This window comes from Triturus cristatus, chromosome 9 (assembly GCF_964204655.1).
Source record: "Triturus cristatus chromosome 9, aTriCri1.1, whole genome shotgun sequence".
In the NCBI taxonomy this organism is placed as follows: domain Eukaryota; kingdom Metazoa; phylum Chordata; class Amphibia; order Caudata; family Salamandridae; genus Triturus; species Triturus cristatus.
This window is the reverse complement of record NC_140592.1, coordinates 447,242,139-447,262,724: the sequence shown is the minus strand read 5'-3', so window position 1 is coordinate 447,262,724 and position 20,586 is coordinate 447,242,139. Positions and strand designations below refer to the sequence as shown.

At 40.2% G+C, this 20,586-nt stretch overlaps 1 protein-coding gene across 2 annotated transcripts in view; it reads left to right on the top strand.

Moving 5' to 3' along the window:
* The window catches only part of LOC146798112 (cytochrome P450 2G1-like), a 1,220,160-nt gene that overhangs the window by 438,256 nt on the left and 761,318 nt on the right, over positions 1-20,586 (top strand). The gene's annotated exons all lie outside the window — the stretch shown is intronic.

Here is a 20,586-nt window from a genome sequence, read left to right as displayed (position 1 = left end):
AATCTGTAATAAAAGAAAAAGGTATTAATATTTAACAATACATTTTAGAATACAGTGCACATATTTTCATATTTCAACAAACATTTTTTTGCCCTTTTTTTGCTGTTTTCAGAATATATTGCATTTTACTGTAAATCGTAAAAGCAATTGCATTCATCACTTAACAGCGGGAAAAAAAAAAAAACAATCAGAAAGATTGTTTAAAAAAAGCCCAGAATCTCTTCTCACTAAAACATACCGTAATAGAAATGAAACATTTGCAATATAAATCTCACGTAAGAACAATAACTAATTTCAGTAAATATCGTCTGAAAATTCTGTTGCATAAGCATAAACACCAAAATAATTTGTGTCAAAGAAGTCCACAATGCAAATTATTACCTTTCCGTAAGGCCAAATGGTAATTTCTAAAATAATTTTTGATGACATTTCCGATGGTAATCCAATTAAATTGTAATAATGTTTTCTACAGATGTTGCAATTTCTTTCTAAAATTTTGGTTTCAGAAAAATTAAATAGGAATTTGCTAAATCAAAAGGCAAACGTTGTTTGAAAACCAATTGAGAATCATTACACAGTGTCCAGCCTTTTTCACATTTAAGAAAAACTGTGTAATGACCAGAAGTTACAAAAGGCCCATCATGGAAAATTATTGCAACTGTTACAAAAGTTTGCCAGAAATTGATAATTGCTGTCCTGTAAATTTCTTTATTAAAGTGTCCAATTTTGTTCCATCAGCTCTACAACGTTGCATCATTAAAATTACATACTGTCCATATTTCTTTAAAAATAACGTTGAAAACATGTCTGATTTACATTTAGAACATTCCATGTTGTGATTGGCATCTTTAACTAATTTCCTAAAAGTCACTGATTTAGTCTCTGGCAATGTTAAATAGATAAACCTTTCAGAATCAACATTAGAGCTGCATGTGTAGAAACAGTTTTCACAACTATGTTCCCATTTATAAGAGAGACCAAACATATTTTCTATTTCTACCCCTTCATCTTCAAGTACCAAAAGGATGTACATCAAGAATTCCTGTGCATCTTGCTGGACATTTTGAGAAAACTGTGTTCGTCCTGAACAAACATCTAATAGATTTCTAATTTCATTCGCACTTTCTATTTTAGCTTTATCAACACTCAGGTTCTCATAAAGAAGACTTAGCACAGAACAGAATCTTTTTTCATGATTTTCTATTATCTGCTCTTGCAAACTTTCAAGATAAAATACAACATTCAGCACTACATTTGCGTGGCAGTTGACACCAGAGCTATTTTCAAAATGGCAACCAACAACCTGTTCAACATTCTCCTTTTTCTTTTTGCTTGCAATCACATCACTGTCTTTTTGTTTTCTCTTCTCTACATCCTCATTACAGATATTCTCAAATCTCCTTTTCCGACAAACAAAACGTTTCTCCAACACAGGATACTGACCTAAATGAGGAGCATAGGTTCTTCTTAATCTATTATACTCCTTAACACAATTTGCATCAGCACTAACTTTTGAGTCATCAAAGTCTATCATGAATAAACCAGATAATTTTTTCACTCGTGACAAAGCAACATATGCCATACCTTCTTTGAACACAGTAGATCCAATGTTTACAAATGCACTATCAACAGTTAATCCTTGACACTTGTGAATAGTTACAGCATATGCTAGAGAAAATGGAAACTGCTTCCTACGTACATATCAGTCTTTCACAAGCAAAAAACGGACTGAACAACGACTAATGTCTTTTACCTCTTCAATCTGATCAAATTTTATTTTTACAAACTCAATTCCTTCTTTTTTCTGGTAATTAACAAAACCCACAACTTTATCCATAGCTCCATTCACTAAACCTTTTTCAACATCCAAATTTCTCTTTAGAAATACTCGACAGTTCATGCAAAGATATAGATTTTTTTCTAATCCAGCTGTTTTCGAAATGTTCTTCTCTAGAGAATCTAATTTATTTTTCAGTTCGCCTGTTAATGTAATAGTAATTCTTTCATGTTGGATTTTGTCCACTGCTTCCATTTTCTTAATCTCTTCCTTTTCCAATTTCAAAAGTTCCTCATTGAATATCGAGCATTCACGTAGTGTTGGCATTAAGCAGATTACAGTATTTTTTTCTGCAATGTTCTTGTATATTTTCTCTGCAACTATTTCTTCACTTGGAAATAAATTATGTAGCAACCGACTCTGTAATGCTTTTCTGCCTACTTCTGTGAGTAGTCCAATTCTGATATCTTTCAGAATACTTCCATATTCTTCATCATTTGCTTGCCTCATATTGGTAGTGAGTTCTTTGTACTCAAAGAATGACCAAATATTCGCATTACCAATGCTTCCTAATGACTTCTTCGTGTCCTCATGTGTCACAGCATTAAACACTGGTTGTCCTTTAACTGGAGTCAGTTGAAGTAGATCCCCAAAAACTATAACATGTTTTCCACCAAATAGCACGTCATAGTCTCTTTTTAGAATTTGCTGCATTCTTAAATGCACAAAGGCAAGCATTAAGTTTCATACCATGCTTACCTCATCAATAATGAGAACTTGCATCTTCTTCAACACTCTTGAAACTTCGAAACATGCTTCGCCAGTTAGCTTGTGATATTCTAATTTGTTCTCATGCTCCACTGGTAACATTAGCAAGCGATGGAGAGTAATTCCTTTTATATTATATGCTGCTAACCCAGTTGGAGGAGTAACAACACAAGATAAAGTTGAATCAGTTTTTTGCTGTAGGTAGCTTCTGATGACTTTAATTAAGAAACTTTTCCCAGTTCCAGCTTGTCCACTCGCATACAACCTAATTGGTTCAAATGCTGTGCATGTGCACTCTTTATTTTCATGTAGTAATCCGTGATCATTTTTTTTTCCGACTTCTTCATAAATTTGTCGTTGTTCTTCATTCAGTTGTTTTTCCAAATCTGGTAATTCTATTAAATCTTCCCGAGCTTGATTCATAGCCGTTTCCACTTCAGTCATGGCTATTGGAGCTTCATTTTCTACGATTGGTTGTCCTAGGGGATCTTGACTGAGCGTTCCAGAACTTTGGCTGTCTTGAGAACTGTCTCTAGCTACTTCAGCTGCAATTGTAGCTTCCTGTTCAATTTCTTCGTTTAACATTTGGACATAATTCCTGAAAATACTGCATTCAATGGTATCTTTACATGCATTAAATGAATCCTCATAGCTTTGAAATTCTCCAAGTAGTTCGTCCTCTGAACGCCATGGTTTAAAAAAACTGTAAAAGTGCCAAGTAGTAAAATTCCTTTTCGTCAGTAGTGTCACAACTCAGCTTCCTGTGATTAATCAAACTTCCTTTTGTTTGCTTCACTAAACATCCTTCCTCAGCAATGACTTTATATTTTCCATTGTTGATGTCTTCTGTGGCTTTCCGTGAAAAAATGTAGTTCTGCAGCACTTCATAGAGACACATGTTCTCAAGATGATGACTTCTTTTTGGGTAATATGTGTCCAACATGTTTGTTTTCAAAATATCTGTACTTTCTGGGTCGTTCTCGGCCAAATATTCAATTTCTCCAACAGATTTCAGTACCCGATTTCGCATTCCTGCAAGGCCTAAACTGACCCAAATTATTCTTCTTGATTTCGAGTATAGACTTGCAGATGATAACCTATCTGAACATTCGTAGGATCCAATTTCTCGATGCGATAACATATTTAAACTGAAACTGTACAGCTTCTTACTGACAGTCTTCTTGTGAGAAATCTCTTCCCACATTTCCTTCAATTCTGTTTTTTCAGATTTAGTGATGTAAGATGTGACATACCGAGCAACAGCAATAGAATTGTCTGCCACATACTGAATATCCATGTTAGCATTCCACATGGATAAAATGACTGGGTTGTAGTCATTTATATATTTTGACTCTTCTTTTCTTCTTAGGTTGTACGTATTTTTGGGAGATTTTCTTGTAATAGTATGTCGCACAGCTGACATAAAACGGTTGACTCTTCCTTTTGAAAGAACAGGTCTAGGAAATCCAAATCGACATTTTGTGTAGAATTTATCTTTGGTCTTGTACTTCCGTCGACAGTATTTTCCACACCGATGACTTTGGAAACGTAAAACTTGCTCTTTTAACTTTTTCTCTTCTGTGCTTTTAGGTATAGCACATGTTGCATATTCTTCAATGAAAGATAACACTCAATCAATCAATCAATCGCATTTATAAAGCGCGCTACTCACCCATCAAGGGTTTCAAGGCGCTGGGAGGGGGGGGGATCAGTGCTCGAAGAGCCAGGTCTTGAGCTGCCTTCTGAAGGAGAGGTGGTCAGGTATGGCACGAAGGTGGCTGGGCAGAGAGTTCCAGGTCTTCGCTGCTTCATCAGCATCTGTTCCAAATTTTGGAGCATCCTTGATCCACAACAGCAAATGAATGTGAGGAGCACCTCTTGCTTGGTACTCTTTTCTCCAAAAGAAATCCACAACTTCTCCAAGTGGTGGATTTTTTTTATTGCAGATAAAGGACATCATAGCCTCAAATCTATGATTGAAATATCTGCAAACATTAACCGGATCCAATGAGCACAATTCTCCTGCTGTCTTGTATTCAATGTTTTTAATGTTTGAATTTGCCTCTCGTAGAAAATCAAGTAAATCATCCCAAGCGTACTCGGCACAGCTTAGGGTTAGGAACCATGTTGGAGTTCCTAAATTCCGTAACATACATTTCAATTCTCCATGGCGTCGGTACCAATATTCATTCGTCCCACGCTGACAAGCCATCAGATTGATCAATTGTGATTCCAAATGATCATCTCGCTGCTGCACTTTGTTCATAAAATCCTTAGCAGACACATTATGTAGATGTGTTCCACTTTTTAAAATGTGGTTTACTGCATAAGATAGTGCAGACAAGTCACTTTCAAATAACAGATGGAACAAATAAGGAATACTTTGACGAAATCTGGGATCTTCTGCATATAATCTTGTAGTCCGATACTCAGAAGCAGGAATCTGTACTGGACGTTCATCATATCGTCCACCTTCTCCTGTAGGAAACAGCTGGGGAAAACAACGAGCTTCCAAACTCTCCTCCCATACACTCACGGGAGTTCCTTGTGCTTTTTTCATTTGAAACAGATCAATGGGGTTTGCCATTACTTCTTTTGAATGAAGAGGATGTATGCTGAAATGTTCATAAATTTCTTCTTCTTTTGACTTGTCTACTTTTTCAATTTGCCCAGTTGGTGTTTCTGTGTCTCCTACTAAATCTTCTTCATCTTCTTCTATATAAATTGATTCATACCATTTATTATTCCTTTTCAAATATAAATTTGCTCTTTGTACTTTCCGTACATCTACCAGCTCCTGACACATTTTCTTACTCTTTGTAGGTACACCATTAACCAGAATAACTAATGGTTCAGTTTCCAAAGTATCTGTATCAATAGTTTCCATATTTTTTTTCAAATCCAACGGAAATAGACAACTCTTCCTTTTAAACCTCTCTGTAAATCTGAAGGAGGTAATTTGCCTGTTTTTGGCTCCATACGTACTATGGTCTGGAACGGATGAACACATTGAATGAGTATAGACTCATACGTATTTAAATCAGAAAGTTCTGCAGGAACTTCAACCAATTCTAATTTATATATGTACAGCTCTAGCTGGCATTTTATTTTCTTCCAACTTGTTGTAACAGTATTTACAAATACGATGATCTTCACCCAAATCAAAACAATTTTCAAGAAATATATATGTTGCAAAATCCTTCCACTTATAATTATCTTCTTCTTCACTTTTTTTGTAGAGATCAACATTCCTTGTTTGGATTTTGTAATGGCTTCTCCGGCAACAAATACAAGTAATATTTGGTCTTTCATTAGAGATGATAGCAAATTTTGTAATTTGATCTTCAAATTTCTTATTTACGGAGGGTTCTACATTCTCTTCCACATTTTCCTCAATAACTGTGTCATTCCCTGCACTTTCTTGTTCTGGACCAAAGTAACAAAACTGAATCTCATCAGTAACCTTCTCAACATCTGATACAGATCCACGAAACAGAGCCTTATTCAACTCATTTAACTTTAGTGCTGGACTTTAAGCAAAATACAATCTTCTCCCAAATTTCCTAATTTCAGTATGATGAACTGCCAGCATCCTAAAATGGTGAAAAACACTTTGACAAACTTTCCTAGATAGACAAGCCAGAGAGTGTCCTTGCAAACCAGTATTCTCTCTCACTCTGCATGGATCTAGTCCTTGAAGCACCTTAATCTTCTGTTTAACACTCTTTTTACTATATTCTCTTAAAAACTCACGTAATTTATCAATAGATTCCTGTCGCAAAGTACAAATACTACTACAATTCCAAGTATACACTGGGGCTTTAGGACGTCTCCCCATAACCTCATCTGCAATGACTTCTTCCTCATTTCTTGGAACCATTTTCTCCTTTTCCATTACACAACCATCCTTAACTTCATATGCTCGACCACTGGTGTCAACTGCATGCAGCAAACTATTACTTTGAAGATAACTCTCTTCATTAAAAAATGGTTCAGTACTTGAACTATGCATCCATTCTCCTAAAAACACTTTACAAAAGTTATTTCTTTTTACTACTCTTTTCTTTTTGCTTTGTGACTTCATTACATTAACTATTTTTTCTAATGTACGCATCCTGTTCAGAATTAAAATGAATAGTTTTCTTTTTAAATCTAAAGCCTTAGCTACAATGGCTTCAATATCTTTTTTTCTCTTGTAAAATTTAGCTCTTTTCTTATATTTTTTCACATCCTTTAGCAAATTGGACATCACTCTTCTCTGAAACATTTTCCTACGGATCTCTTTAAATGCTGATTTTCTTTTCAAGTTAATTTTTATAGCTACTGCTTGTACATTAGCATTTAGTAAATTCTCACTATTCTCCTGTTGTTTTCTACTTGAAACAGTTTTTCCAATGGGGACATTTTTTAAATTTTTCCTTTTTTTGAATATATTTTTAAAGAATTCCTTTGTCTGCTTACCAGAAGACTTTTTCTTTTTCCCAACATGAGCATCTTCAACTAACTTGGGTCCTCCAGTTGTCTTCAAATAAATATTTTTTTTCTGTTGTTTTTTCTGTCTTGATTTTATAGGCATCTTATTTTTCCTTCACTGCTCTGGAGCAATACCTGAAAGAAACTAAAAAAAAATACCTTTTTGTAATTTAAATATATTACTATATTTGTTATGATCTTTTCTTTTCTTATAACACTATCTACCCCTTTCCTACAAGTGAAAAACACAAGAAAACCAACACAAATTTAATCTCTAAGATCAATTCCTGTGTGCACACAGACTCTTGGTGTAATTCTAGGCAGAACACGATATTTCATTTGCAATTCAAAAGCACACTTACTTTTTTTTTTTTGCAATTGTTAATTACTCTAACAGTCTGACACATTTTCTTTATAGTTTACAGAGGCAGAAAAGAGCACATGTGCAATCAGCTTTTTTAGAGCATGTACATGTGTAACCTGGCTGACTGACTGCACTCCTGCAAAGATAATGATCCTTGGTGATGTTGAATGCATTAGCGTTTGTCAGGGGGTCCAAGAAGGCCATAAAAGACTCATGCTGTGATTTTACGCAGAAAATGAAATTTGCTTGCCAATTTCAAAGCACACTTACTACTGTTTTCTGTGTTTTTAGGCAGAAAATGAAATTTGCTTGCTAATTTCTAAGCACACTTACTACTGTTTTTTCCTGCAAGAGTTAATTACTCTAACAGTCGCATACATTTTCATTACAGTTTTCAGATACAGAAAACAGCACATGTGCAAACAGCTTTTTCAGACCATGAACATGTGTGACCTTGGTGACTGACTACACTCCAGCAAAAGAAATCAGCCTTAGTGATGTTGAATGTATTAGCGTTACTCACTGCTACCTGAAACACCAGTCACTTGTGAATACTCTGCATGATTCTACAGGATAAACTGCTGGGTGTGTGCTAACAGTCTGCTTATCCAGACTGTGTATTTTCAGTTGCAAGAGACATATGCATGGTTACTTCCCAAAAGAACCAGAGAGACACGAAATACATCTCTGACAGCAATTCCTCTGTGCTCACAGACTCATGCTGTGATTTTACGCAGAAAATGAAATTTGCTTGCCAACTTCAAAGCACACTTACTACTGTTTTCTGTGTTTTTAGGCAGAAAATGAAATTTGCTTGCCAATTTCTAAGCACACTTACTACTGTTTTTTCCTGCAAGTTTTAATTACTCTAACAGTCGCATACATTTTCATTACAGTTTTCAGATACAGAAAACAGCACATGTGCAAACAGCTTTTTCAGACCATGAACATGTGTGACCTTGGTGACTGACTACACTCCAGCAAAAGAAATCAGTCTTAGTGATGTTGAATGTATTAGCGTTACTCACTGCTACCTGAAACACCAGTCACTTGTGAATACTCTGCATGATTCTACAGGATAAACTGCTGGGTGTGTGCTAACAGTCTGCTTATGCAGACTGTGTATTTTCAGTTGCAAGAGACATATGCATGTTTACTTCCCAAAAGAACCAGAGAGACACAAAATACATCTCTGACAGCAATTCCTCTGTGCTCACAGACTCATGCTGTGATTTTACGCAGAAAATGAAATTTGCTTGCCAATTTCAAAGCCCACTTACTACTGTTTTCTGTGTTTTTAGGCAGAAAATGAAATTTGCTTGCCAATTTCTAAGCACACTTACTACTGTTTTTTCCTGCAAGTGTTAATTACTCTAACAGTCGCATACATTTTCATTACAGTTTTCAGATACAGAAAACAGCACATGTGCAAACAGCTTTTTCAGACCATGAACATGTGTGACCTTGGTGACTGACTACACTCCAGCAAAAGAAATCAGCCTTAGTGATGTTGAATGTATTAGCGTTACTCACTGCTACCTGAAACACCAGTCACTCGTGAATACTCTGCATGATTCTACAGGATAAACTGCTGGGTGTGTGCTAACAGTCTGCTTATCCAGACTGTGTATTTTCAGTTGCAAGAGACATATGCATGGTTACTTCCCAAAAGAACCAGAGAGACACGAAATACATCTCTGACAGCAATTCCTCTGTGCTCACAGACTCATGCTGTGATTTTACGCAGAAAATGAAATTTGCTTGCCAATTTCAAAGCACACTTACTACTGTTTTCTGTGTTTTTAGGCAGAAAATGAAATTTGCTTGCCAATTTCTAAGCACACTTACTACTGTTTTTTCCTGCAAGTGTTAATTACTCTAACAGTCGCATACATTTTCATTACAGTTTTCAGATACAGAAAACAGCACATGTGGAAACAGCTTTTTCAGACCATGAACATGTGTGACCTTGGTGACTGACTACACTCCAGCAAAAGAAATCAGCCTTAGTGATGTTGAATGTATTAGCGTTACTCACTGCTACCTGAAACACCAGTCACTTGTGAATACTCTGCATGATTCTACAGGATAAACTGCTGGGTGTGTGCTAACAGTCTGCTTATGCAGACTGTGTATTTTCAGTTGCAAGAGACATATGCATGGTTACTTCCCAAAAGAACCAGAGAGACACGAAATACATCTCTGACAGCAATTCCTCTGTGCTCACAGACTCATGCTGTGATTTTACGCAGAAAATGAAATTTGCTTGCCAATTTTAAAGCACACTTACTACTGTTTTCTGTGTTTTTAGGCAGAAAATGAAATTTGCTTGCCAATTTCTAAGCACACTTACTAATGTTTTTTCCTGCAAGTGTTAATTACTCTAACAGTCGCATAAATTTTCATTACAGTTTTCAGATACAGAAAACAGCACATGTGCAAACAGCTTTTTCAGACCATGAAAATGTGTGACCTTGGTGACTGACTACACTCCAGCAAAAGAAATCAGCCTTAGTGATGTTGAATGTATTAGCGTTACTCACTGCTACCTGAAACACCAGTCACTTGTGAATACTCTGCATGATTCTACAGGATAAACTGCTGGGTGTGTGCTAACAGTCTGCTTATCCAGACTGTGTATTTTCAGTTGCAAGAGACATATGCATGGTTACTTCCCAAAAGAGCCAGAGAGACACGAAATACATCTCTGACAGCAATTCCTCTGTGCTCACAGACTCATGCTGTGATTTTACGCAGAAAATGAAATTTGCTTGCCAATTTCAAAGCACACTTACTACTGTTTTCTGTCTTTTTAGGCAGAAAATGAAATTTGCTTGCCAATTTCTAAGCACACTTACTACTGTTTTTTCCTGCAAGTGTTAATTACTCTAACAGTCGCATACATTTTCATTACAGTTTTCAGATACAGAAAACAGCACATGTGCAAACAGCTTTTTCAGACCATAAACATTTGTGACCTTGGTGACTGACCACACTCCAGCAAAAGAAATCAGCCTTAGTGAAGTTGAATGTATTAGCGTTACTCACTGCTACCTGAAACACCAGTCACTTGTGAATAGTCAGCATGATTCTACAGGATAAACTGCTGGGTGTGTGCTAACAGTCTGCTTATGCAGACTGTGTATTTTCAGTTGCAAGAGACATATGCATGGTTACTTCCCAAAAGAACCAGAGAGACACGAAATACATCTCTGACAGCAATTCCTCTGTGCTCACAGACTCATGCAAAAATCACCACATACATCCCCTCTCAAACTCATAACTCACCTTTAAAATTAGTTAGTTGAGAAAGAAATGTGGCACTCAAACAGCAGACTATCAGAGTCAGAATATCAGAGCTGTACACCTCTCTCCTCTGAGCAGAACCAATTAATGGCAATGTTTCCCTCTCTTTTTTCACACATATACATGTTAATTACAAATCTCTGTGCTTCCAACTTTTTTTCAAATGAAATCATACATTTCTATTGGTTGAAAACTTCAACACTTTCCCAAATGTACCCTTCCCCCAACTTGACTTCTGCCTGCTACCATAGCAACAGCTCATGGAACACTGCTTCAAATTGAAAGACCAAGAGTGCTTCACCTGTCCAAGATAACAGCAAATCCAAACTATTCTTCTGTGGGAACACAATTTTCTGAACCAATACAAAACATGCTTCTAAAAATGTACACATACAGCCTAGTTTTTAGTGTAGAATGGTGTGAAACAGCCAATGAGTTCTTTTTATTTAAAAAAAATATGTATGCCTCCATTTTCAAACTGTCTTTCATTTCATATTGCCATTCTACTGAAAGACACCTTCAGAGTGCATCCAGATCTCCTTGAAAGATGTTCACAGTGTGGATTGTAGGTCACAGCTATGTCTTCTGGAGTGAAAAGTATGCAGAAAAAAGAGGTATGGTGAGAGACCTTGCTTTGCCAAATGTAGACATTACATGGATTGGCCAGAGAGGGTTAAAGTGGCACCAATTATTGCCTTTGGTGAAAACCTTTCAACATCTCCCACAGCCTAACCTTAATATTGTGCACTGTGGTGGAAATGACCTAGGCACTTTAACTGGTGTAGGTCTGGAAATGCTTATTAAGGACACCTTTGTACAATTGATGTCGCTTTTTCCTCAATCTGCCTTTGTATATTCTAACATATGCCAAAGGCAAAAGTGGAACTGGTCCAACCAATTTTGTCCGCAGATTGACAAAGCAAGAAAGCACGTCAACAAATCTGTTTCTGCTTTCCTCAGAGACTATGGTATGGGTTCTATATACCACAACAACTTGCGTTACAACATGCAAGACATTTATAGAGGAGACGGTGTACATTTCAATGATGAAGGGAACAGAGTCTTCCTCTTGAACTTTAGACTCTGCATCGGTACTTACTTGTAGGTACCAAAAAACACTCAATGAACACAACGGCTCTTTTTAGAGCCCCCTAATATCTTAACACTTAAATTAGTTTTTTTCTTCTTTTTTTTTATTTTCTACCGTACGCGTATGGTAAGCTTACCGTATACGCACCCCGCGATTTAAAAAAAAAAATTAAATGTATTTTTCATACTTTTATGGCCTTCTTGGACCCCCTGACAAACGCTAGGGGGTCTGCAACTCTCTTCGTTGCCCCCTTTCCACGTTCTCCTCCTTTTTTTTATCAGTGTGAGACACACAAAATGGAGGCCGACACTTCCGGATTTCGACCGATTCGAATGTTTACAGTCATGTAACCACCAATCAGAATTGACCTCGCGCATGACAGCGTGCGCGTACGGTAAGCTTACCGTAAGCGCTCGGAGCGCGCCTATAGATATATATATTGATTTAAATGCTATTTTCTCAGCAAAAACTGAACACATTTACACCAGACCTACAAAAGGCACATCCCTGACCTGAGGACTACCTCTTTGCCAAATTTCAAGTAATTCTGTACAGCCGTTCGGGCTGTAGCTTGGACTAAAGGTCCTATCGAAAAATGCATGGGGCAAATGCGTTTTGGGACCCCCCCTTTTTCTCAGCCCCCGCTTGACGAACCCCCCCGAGACTTTCAGGGAAGGAGTGGAGCGGAGCGCCCCACCTATTTTGAAAATTTCGCCAGGATTCGTCAATCTGCGCCAAAGTTATTCAAAATAGAATGTTGCGGATTTCCTATGGAAACACGGTCCTAACTATAACTACCTACTGGCGACCGGTGTGGAACGAATATATATATATATATATATATATATATATATATATATATATATATTATCGCTACCAAGTTGCACCAGAAGCCAAGGCACTCGTAGGCGGGTGCTGTAACGCGGAGGTGCCCCGCGTTTGAAATCAGCGCTACCAACAAAGTCCACACTTTCGGACAAAGTACAGCACTCCGGGAATATTCCGTAGGTTTGTTTATTCAGCAACAAACAAAAGACAGACGCGTTTCAGGTTATAATTCTTCAGTGTCTAGTTGTGCTAGCCACGCAAGAGCATTTTGAAATCAAAAGCCATTGACGTCACTTCCCCCACCAGCATAGCTAATGCAATATACATCTATTACATGGCGGCCATCTTAACAGGGCGAAGTCAACGTACCAACTCATATGGATAAACCCTAATTGTTGTTTATCGCTCGACATTCAAGGGTAAAATCATAATCATCAAGACAACACATTTGTTACAAATCCTGCTATAAAAAGCATGGATGCAATCACAATGTGATGATCTAAACATATTCTGAATATCGCTTCACAATTGTGTGTCATGAGAGGCTACACAAGTTCATAAAATTAAGCCGTGGATCGGCGAACATATTGTAGCAAAAAACTTCATATCGTCCAATTGATCTAAAATAGATATACTGTGAGAACCAGGCATTCCCTGCAGTTTGGGTTTTGTGCAGCACATGGTGGGCAGTGTTTAGACTCAACACTTTTTGAGACTGTTCTTGAACCTGCCATATAGCCTACCTGCTCCCTGTGCCACACTGTCCCTGCATCAACGGAGGACGCCCACACCAGCACACCACAGCGTTTCCCTGCCGCTGCCGTATCTACCACCTACACGGCCGCTGTGCGCAGGGAGACTACTGCTCCCAGCAACCCTTGCGGGACGAACCCGCCCACGTAATTACAGCGCGCTTGAAGGCGCATAAAGCCAGCGGGAGCCCCGGCAGAGCGGGGGTGACTTTTTGAGACTGTTCTTGAACCTGCCATATAGCCTACCTGCTCCCTGTGCCACGCTGTCCCTGCATCAACGGAGGACGCCCACACCAGCACACCACAGCGTTTCCCTGCCGCTGCCGTATCTACCACCTACACGGCCGCTGTGCGCAGGGAGACTACTGCTCCCAGCAACCCTTGCGGGACGAACCCGCCCACGTAATTACAGCGCGCTTGAAGGCGCATAAAGCCAGCAGGAGCCCCGGCAGAGCGGGGGTGACTTTTTGAGACTGTTCTTGAACCTGCCATATAGCCTACCTGCTCCCTGTGCCACGCTGTCCCTGCATCAACGGAGGACGCCCACACCAGCACACCACAGCGTTTCCCTGCCGCTGCCGTATCTACCACCTACACGGCCGCTGTGCGCAGGGAGACTACTGCTCCCAGCAACCCTTGCGGGACGAACCCGCCCACGTAATTACAGCGCGCTTGAAGGCGCATAAAGCCAGCGGGAGCCCCGGCAGAGCGGGGGTGACTTTTTGAGACTGTTCTTGAACCTGCCATATAGCCTACCTGCTCCCTGTGCCACGCTGTCCCTGCATCAACGGAGGACGCCCACACCAGCACACCACAGCGTTTCCCTGCCGCATCTACCACCTACACGGCCGCTGTGCGCAGGGAGACTACTGCTCCCAGCAACCCTTGAGGGACGAACCCGCCCACGTAATTACAGCGCGCTTGAAGGCGCATAAAGCCAGCGGGAGCCCCGGCAGAGCGGGGGTGACTTTTTGAGACTGTTCTTGAACCTGCCATATAGCCTACCTGCTCCCTGTGCCACGCTGTCCCTGCATCAACGGAGGACGCCCACACCAGCACACCACAGCGTTTCCCTGCCGCTGCCGTATCTACCACCTACACGGCCGCTGTGCGCAGGGAGACTACTGCTCCCAGCAACCCTTGCGGGACGAACCCGCCCACGTAATTACAGCGCGCTTGAAGGCGCATAAAGCCAGCGGGAGCCCCGGCAGAGCGGGGGTGACTTTTTGAGACTGTTCTTGAACCTGCCATATAGCCTACCTGCTCCCTGTGCCACGCTGTCCCTGCATCAACGGAGGACGCCCACACCAGCACACCACAGCGTTTCCCTGCCGCTGCCGTATCTACCACCTACACGGCCGCTGTGCGCAGGGAGACTACTGCTCCCAGCAACCCTTGCGGGACGAACCCGCCCACGTAATTACAGCGCGCTTGAAGGCGCATAAAGCCAGCGGGAGCCCCCGCGATGCGGGATCGCGCGCGGGTCGGCGCCGGGAGAAGCCCGGGACAAGGGCGGGCCCTCTGTAGCCCTCAGGAGCCGAAGGAGGCCGGGCCGGGCACACCCCCCTTAATTGTTGTCGGTACTGTTCACACACTCATTTATTTTTGTATGACATCGTTGGACTGTTGGACTGTGATATAATTTCTTCTAGTAGTGTTGTATATGCCCATACAGCGGTGTTTTATTTTTATTTTTGTTTTTTAAGTAAGTTACATTTGATATGGCTGATTGCGCTAATAGGGGTACACTAGATGGGTATTTATTGAAAATTCCCACGGGCTCAGATCGTGAGGCAACACTTGCTGAATTAAGAGTGAGGCGTCGCAATTCTATTGAATTAATTAAAAGTACGCCTCTAGTCACGAGCCCACAGCACTTGGTAAATACTCCAGCTGAGAGTGGGTATTCACCTAATGATACTCCACTCCCTCCTGGTAAAATTGATTCAATTGTACAACCCCAAAGTGTATGTGTTGTTGAGACACTAATTGATCTATCCCCAACTGTTTTACATATATCTTCGAGCCAAACGGCTGAATTAGCAGTTTGTAATGGGCCTCCACAAGCTGATAAGACCCCACCCCACAAGGTTAATTCATCTAGGAAATTCAAATTAATGGGTCCCTTGCCTAATAAACGGAGAAGGATAGATCCTGATTTGTCAAAGAATAGAAAGACAAAAGGTAGTCGTAATTCTGGCATGTCAATCACTGATAATGATCCCACTCATTGTGCAGCCAATTTATCTTCTCCTGGTAAGCTTACATCCTGTCTTTCAAATAACATAAATGTTGAAGAGTTAATGGGCAATATAGATCAGTTATTGAAATCTCTTTTACTACCTGTTGTTGACAGTTTAAAAGTAATTGAAAAAAGGTTGGAGAAAGTGGAACTCTTTATAACTAGTAAAATGGAATCAATTGTGGGTCTTTGTACATCGCACACAGTTCCTTCCGGTGGACCAGGCGTTGCAGAAACACCTTATATTGCCCCACGTCTAGAGACCACTTCCCAAGCTCAGTCGAGTACCAGCAAGATAACTCGCACAAATGTAGATGGTGATACAATGCAACCCACTACTTCGAAAAACACCAGTAATTATTTGGGAGATAATGTTTTGCCACAAAATGGCCCAACGAGTGACAGAAAAAGTCACAAGCCAGCTCCTATTGTCAAACCACACCGAGCTTCCTTTATTAACTTGCCACCGGAAGCTGTCCCCCTTGTGGTAGTTCTTGCGGGTGTTCCTACCTTAAAAAACGACATAACAGAGGGTTATTCTCAGTTAAAAAACAAGGTGATTCATTGGCTCTCCCAGAACCGCCCTCTTCCATCACATATTAATGGGGATATTCTTCATGTACGACGTTTACCCTGGTTGGGAAACACACAAAAAAAGATAGATGGTGATATTATTTTAATTAACTTCAGGGATCCCAGAGCTGTCAGTCATATTCTTAATTGGCATATTAATTACACGAGATCTAGTATTACTACTTGGGAACTGACCTTTTTTTATCCTAAAAGTGAGATAGTTCCCAATATTAATTTTAGGCGCCACATCTTAACCAATTTAATCCTCCTATCCCGCTGAGAAATCGTTATGAGGTACTAGCTAGTCTTGAGGATGTGGACTGACTCGTTAGCCCTAAAGCCCCCCCTTTGGCTCTAGAACAGTCATCCTCCGTGACACCTTTAGCCTCCAGTGACCCAAGCGAGCTAGTATTATTACAAGTAAGCTCAGATACTTTTAATGGCCATCCCCCTGCCCCAGATATTCTACCACCTGTTGACAGCTTGGTGGGTATTAAGACAGTTCTGGGGAACCTACTCTCCTGGAATATTGCTGGTCTATCCTCTAAAATGGATTCTGAGGATTGGATAGCTTTTGTTAATCGTTATGATTTGTGCATATTCCAGGAGACTTGGCTTTGCGAACCTCTTTTTGTGCAGGGATACCTGAATTATTCGGTACCTGCATTAAAGGGACCGAGAGGAAGACCAATGGGGGGACTAACCATATGGGTCCGTCAGACTCTAAAACTAACCATTAAAGTTGTAGAGACTAACAATCGAGATATCCAACTAATTAAAGTGAACCTAGAAAATTTAGGTATGCTGGATATTTATAACATCTACGTCCGGAGTAACAAGGGAGGGAGTCTAGAGACTCTAACAGTTTTGAGCAGCCTTCTTGACACCCACTCTCCAAATAACAACATTGTCATTGCTGGCGATTTTAACAGAACATTTGAGCCACTGATTAATGAAGACAATCTTTTTGGGGAGGAAGAGGATAGCCAATGGGGAGTCCCCAAACTAGAGCTCAAACCGGTTGCACGATGGACCAGTGACGTCATAGCCTTAAACTCTATCTGTTATGAGAAGGGCTTAAGAGCTCTGAATGGAAGGTCCACCAGTGACAGGAATGGAGCCAATACGTTTGACAACGGGCGATATAGTAGTCGAATTGACTACGTTTTATGTAGTCTTAGTCTGTGGCCCTCAATAAGCGACATGGAGGTTGTGGTGAGAATTGAGAGCGACCATAATCCTTTGTGTATTAGACATAAATGGTGGTCCCTATCTAATATGCACGCTGGTTTTCCTGAGCTGGTTCCTCCTGTGATCGTTCCAACTAACGATCTACGCAGATTAAAGTGGGAAAAGATAGCAATTAATTCTCAAATTATTGCTGACATATCTGACCAGGTCGACGAAGCAATGCTGGCAATTGAGCTCTCTAACTCACTTGACACCGGTTTAGAAACGGTAGAAGGAATACATAACACTCTTTTTTCCACAATCAAAAATCATTTCCTTAAACCTATAAAAAATAACGGAGCTAGAATCGTTAAGCCTGCCAAGTGGTATAATAAACAATGTAGAGAAGCTCGCTTAGCCTTGGGTAATGCTATTAAAGGTGGTATACCCCTAGTAATTCAATCAGCTAGAAGGGATTATAAGACCAGCATATCAAAGGCTAAGAAAGCATGGGACGAACACCATTGGGCCGAGTTACTGGCAGCCAGTAATAAACGGGACTCCCGGTCTTTCTGGCACATTGTTAGGTGGGGAAAATCGGGTTTTCCAGAAACCCCATATAATAATGTGCCTGAGGAAGAATGGGTGACATTCTTCAGAGCACAGTATGCTAACCCAAATAGTTTTAGCCTGGGGCTAGAAACTATAGTAGAACAACCCCAAGAAACTTTTTTTAGTGTCTCTGAAATCTTGAAGGCCCTTGGTTCAGTGGCAAGTGGGCGTGCCCCTGGTCTTGATGGAGTGCCAGCAGATTTATTTATTAATGATAAAGAACGCTGGAGTAAGTATATTCACCTACTCCTGAATGCCATTGCCTTGGGCGCGCCGGTACCCACTTCCTGGCAAGGCGCAATAATCATTCCCATTTTCAAAAAAGGTGACCGGTCTAAGCCAGGCAACTATAGGCCAATAAGTCTCATAGACACTATACAAAAAATTGTGGGACGAGTTATTGTCAACAGGCTCCTGGATTGGGCGGAGGAGTTTAATGCTCTTTCACCCTTCCAGGCAGGTTTCCGACGCTCCACCAGTACAGTCGATCAGGTTTTCCGATTCACACTGATACAGTGGAAAACCGTATTGCTAGGCGAGGGAAGTCTTTACGCGGCTTTTGTTGATTTAAGGGCCGCTTTCGACCTTGTCCCTCGTTCTATGTTATGGGCGGTACTTAAGAAGCAGGGACTCCCAAACGAATTATTATCCCTCATTATGAGACTTCACGAATCCAATTACGCTAGAATTCAATGGGGGGGGATGGGATCGGTAACCGCGGATTTTCCGGTTGAAAGGGGAGTTCGTCAGGGCTGTTCGATGGCTCCTGTACTTTTTACATTATACATCAATGACGTTGTGGGCCGCTTGCTCTCAGCCCAAGTGGATGCCCCTTTTTTAGCAGGGACTAAAATCCCTATTTTAATGTTCGCTGATGACACGCTCATCCTATCGAAAACTCCCAGTGGTCTACAGCATGCCTTGTCAATCTTTGATCAATTTTGTGGGGAGTATGGCTTAGAGGTTAATACTGCCAAAACCAAGCTTATGATTTTTAACCCCCACCGAAGTTTTAAATCTAAAATTACTTTGAACAATCGTCCGTTAGAGGTAGTGAAAACCTTTACATACCTAGGTATTCATATATCTAAAGAGAAGACCTGGCGGAATCATATTGATCTGGCAACACTCAGGCATAGTCAACTCTCTGGTGCCATTTGCGTAGAGCATAGGAAATCCTTAACTAAACCTATTAAACCCGCCTTGCAGATTTATGAAGCAAAGGCTTTAGGCTCCGCGCTATACGGCGCTGAGCTTTGGGGTTTTGAAAAGGTGGCTGCACTTCAAACCTCGGAGAATAAATTTCTCAGGGCTATAACTGGTGTTCCCAAAAGCACCCCGTTATTGCCCCTAAGATATGATTTGGGTATAAGAGCAGTCACAGATTTAGTTAAGTTACGACCAATAATTTATTGGCACAGGTTGTGGACTACCCCTGTACTGAAACATTATGCCGAGGGTTTTTTAGATATTATGAGCTCCGATGTTTACCACAAAATTGGATGGTTGAAATTATTAAAGACATCCCTTATTGAGCTTGGTATGTCCCAACTTTGGGAAGATCCAATGAGAGCAATCTTTCCCTCCAAAAATATTCTAAAAAGTGCTTATTGGGAGATGGTTGCCTCTCGACATTGGAGAAGCTCTAGCGCTGGTTCAATGTCTGGTGAATTTTTAGAGGCAAAAATGTATCCCTGTTTAGAATCGTACTGGGACACTATTACCAGGCCTGGAGATAGGAAGCTCCTCTTCCAACTCCGAGCAGGTGCACTCCCACTTAAATCTCTGACAGCTAAGTGGAATGGTGGATCCTGTGACACCTGCCCTGTTTGTGGTATTACTAAAGTAACCATCGGCCATTTTTTATTTTCCTGTAAACCCTATGCGGCACCAAGGCGCATTTGGCTGTCCCCAATGTGCAAAAATCTTGGGACAGTTAGTAGCACTGTGGCCCTGCGTATTATACGCACCAGCACTTTGACATGGGTTTTAATAGCCACTGCAAAGTATTTAGGTTGGGCGTGGTCAATTAGAAGGAGATTGCTAGGTACTTAACTACTCTCCCAACTACTACAGAGACTGCTAGCTACTGACTATTCTCTGTCATGTTTTACTCTCGTGTTTTATTAGCCGTTTTAGAACTTTTTTAAACCATGGTTTTTAATTATTTTATTTTTATTAATATAGGTAGAACAGTACATGCATATAGGATTAAACATTTCAGTTAATAATTTTTTCTTCCATGAAGTGTGCTTTGTAATTGATGTCATCGATGAAATTTAATCTTGTTTTAAATTGTATGTATTTGTGTTTGTTTATTGTATTGTGTTTTGGCTTTTATGAATGAAATTCGAAAAAAGCATACTCTGACTCTGACTCTGACTCTGATATACTGTGGATTAAGTAATTCATTAAACATTCAAAGCCGTGTATCGGCCTAAGCTTATTATGCATGATTATAAAAATCCAATAGAATCTATTGAAATATAAACTCATTGCTGTGTGAAAAGAGTCATGACATGCTCAGGAGAAACAGATAATAATGACAAGAAAAGAAATGAAATGTTCTTACATCTTATAATCCCTGAGCTTTCTGAATAACAAAGAAGGAAAAGGAGAAAGGAAGAAGAA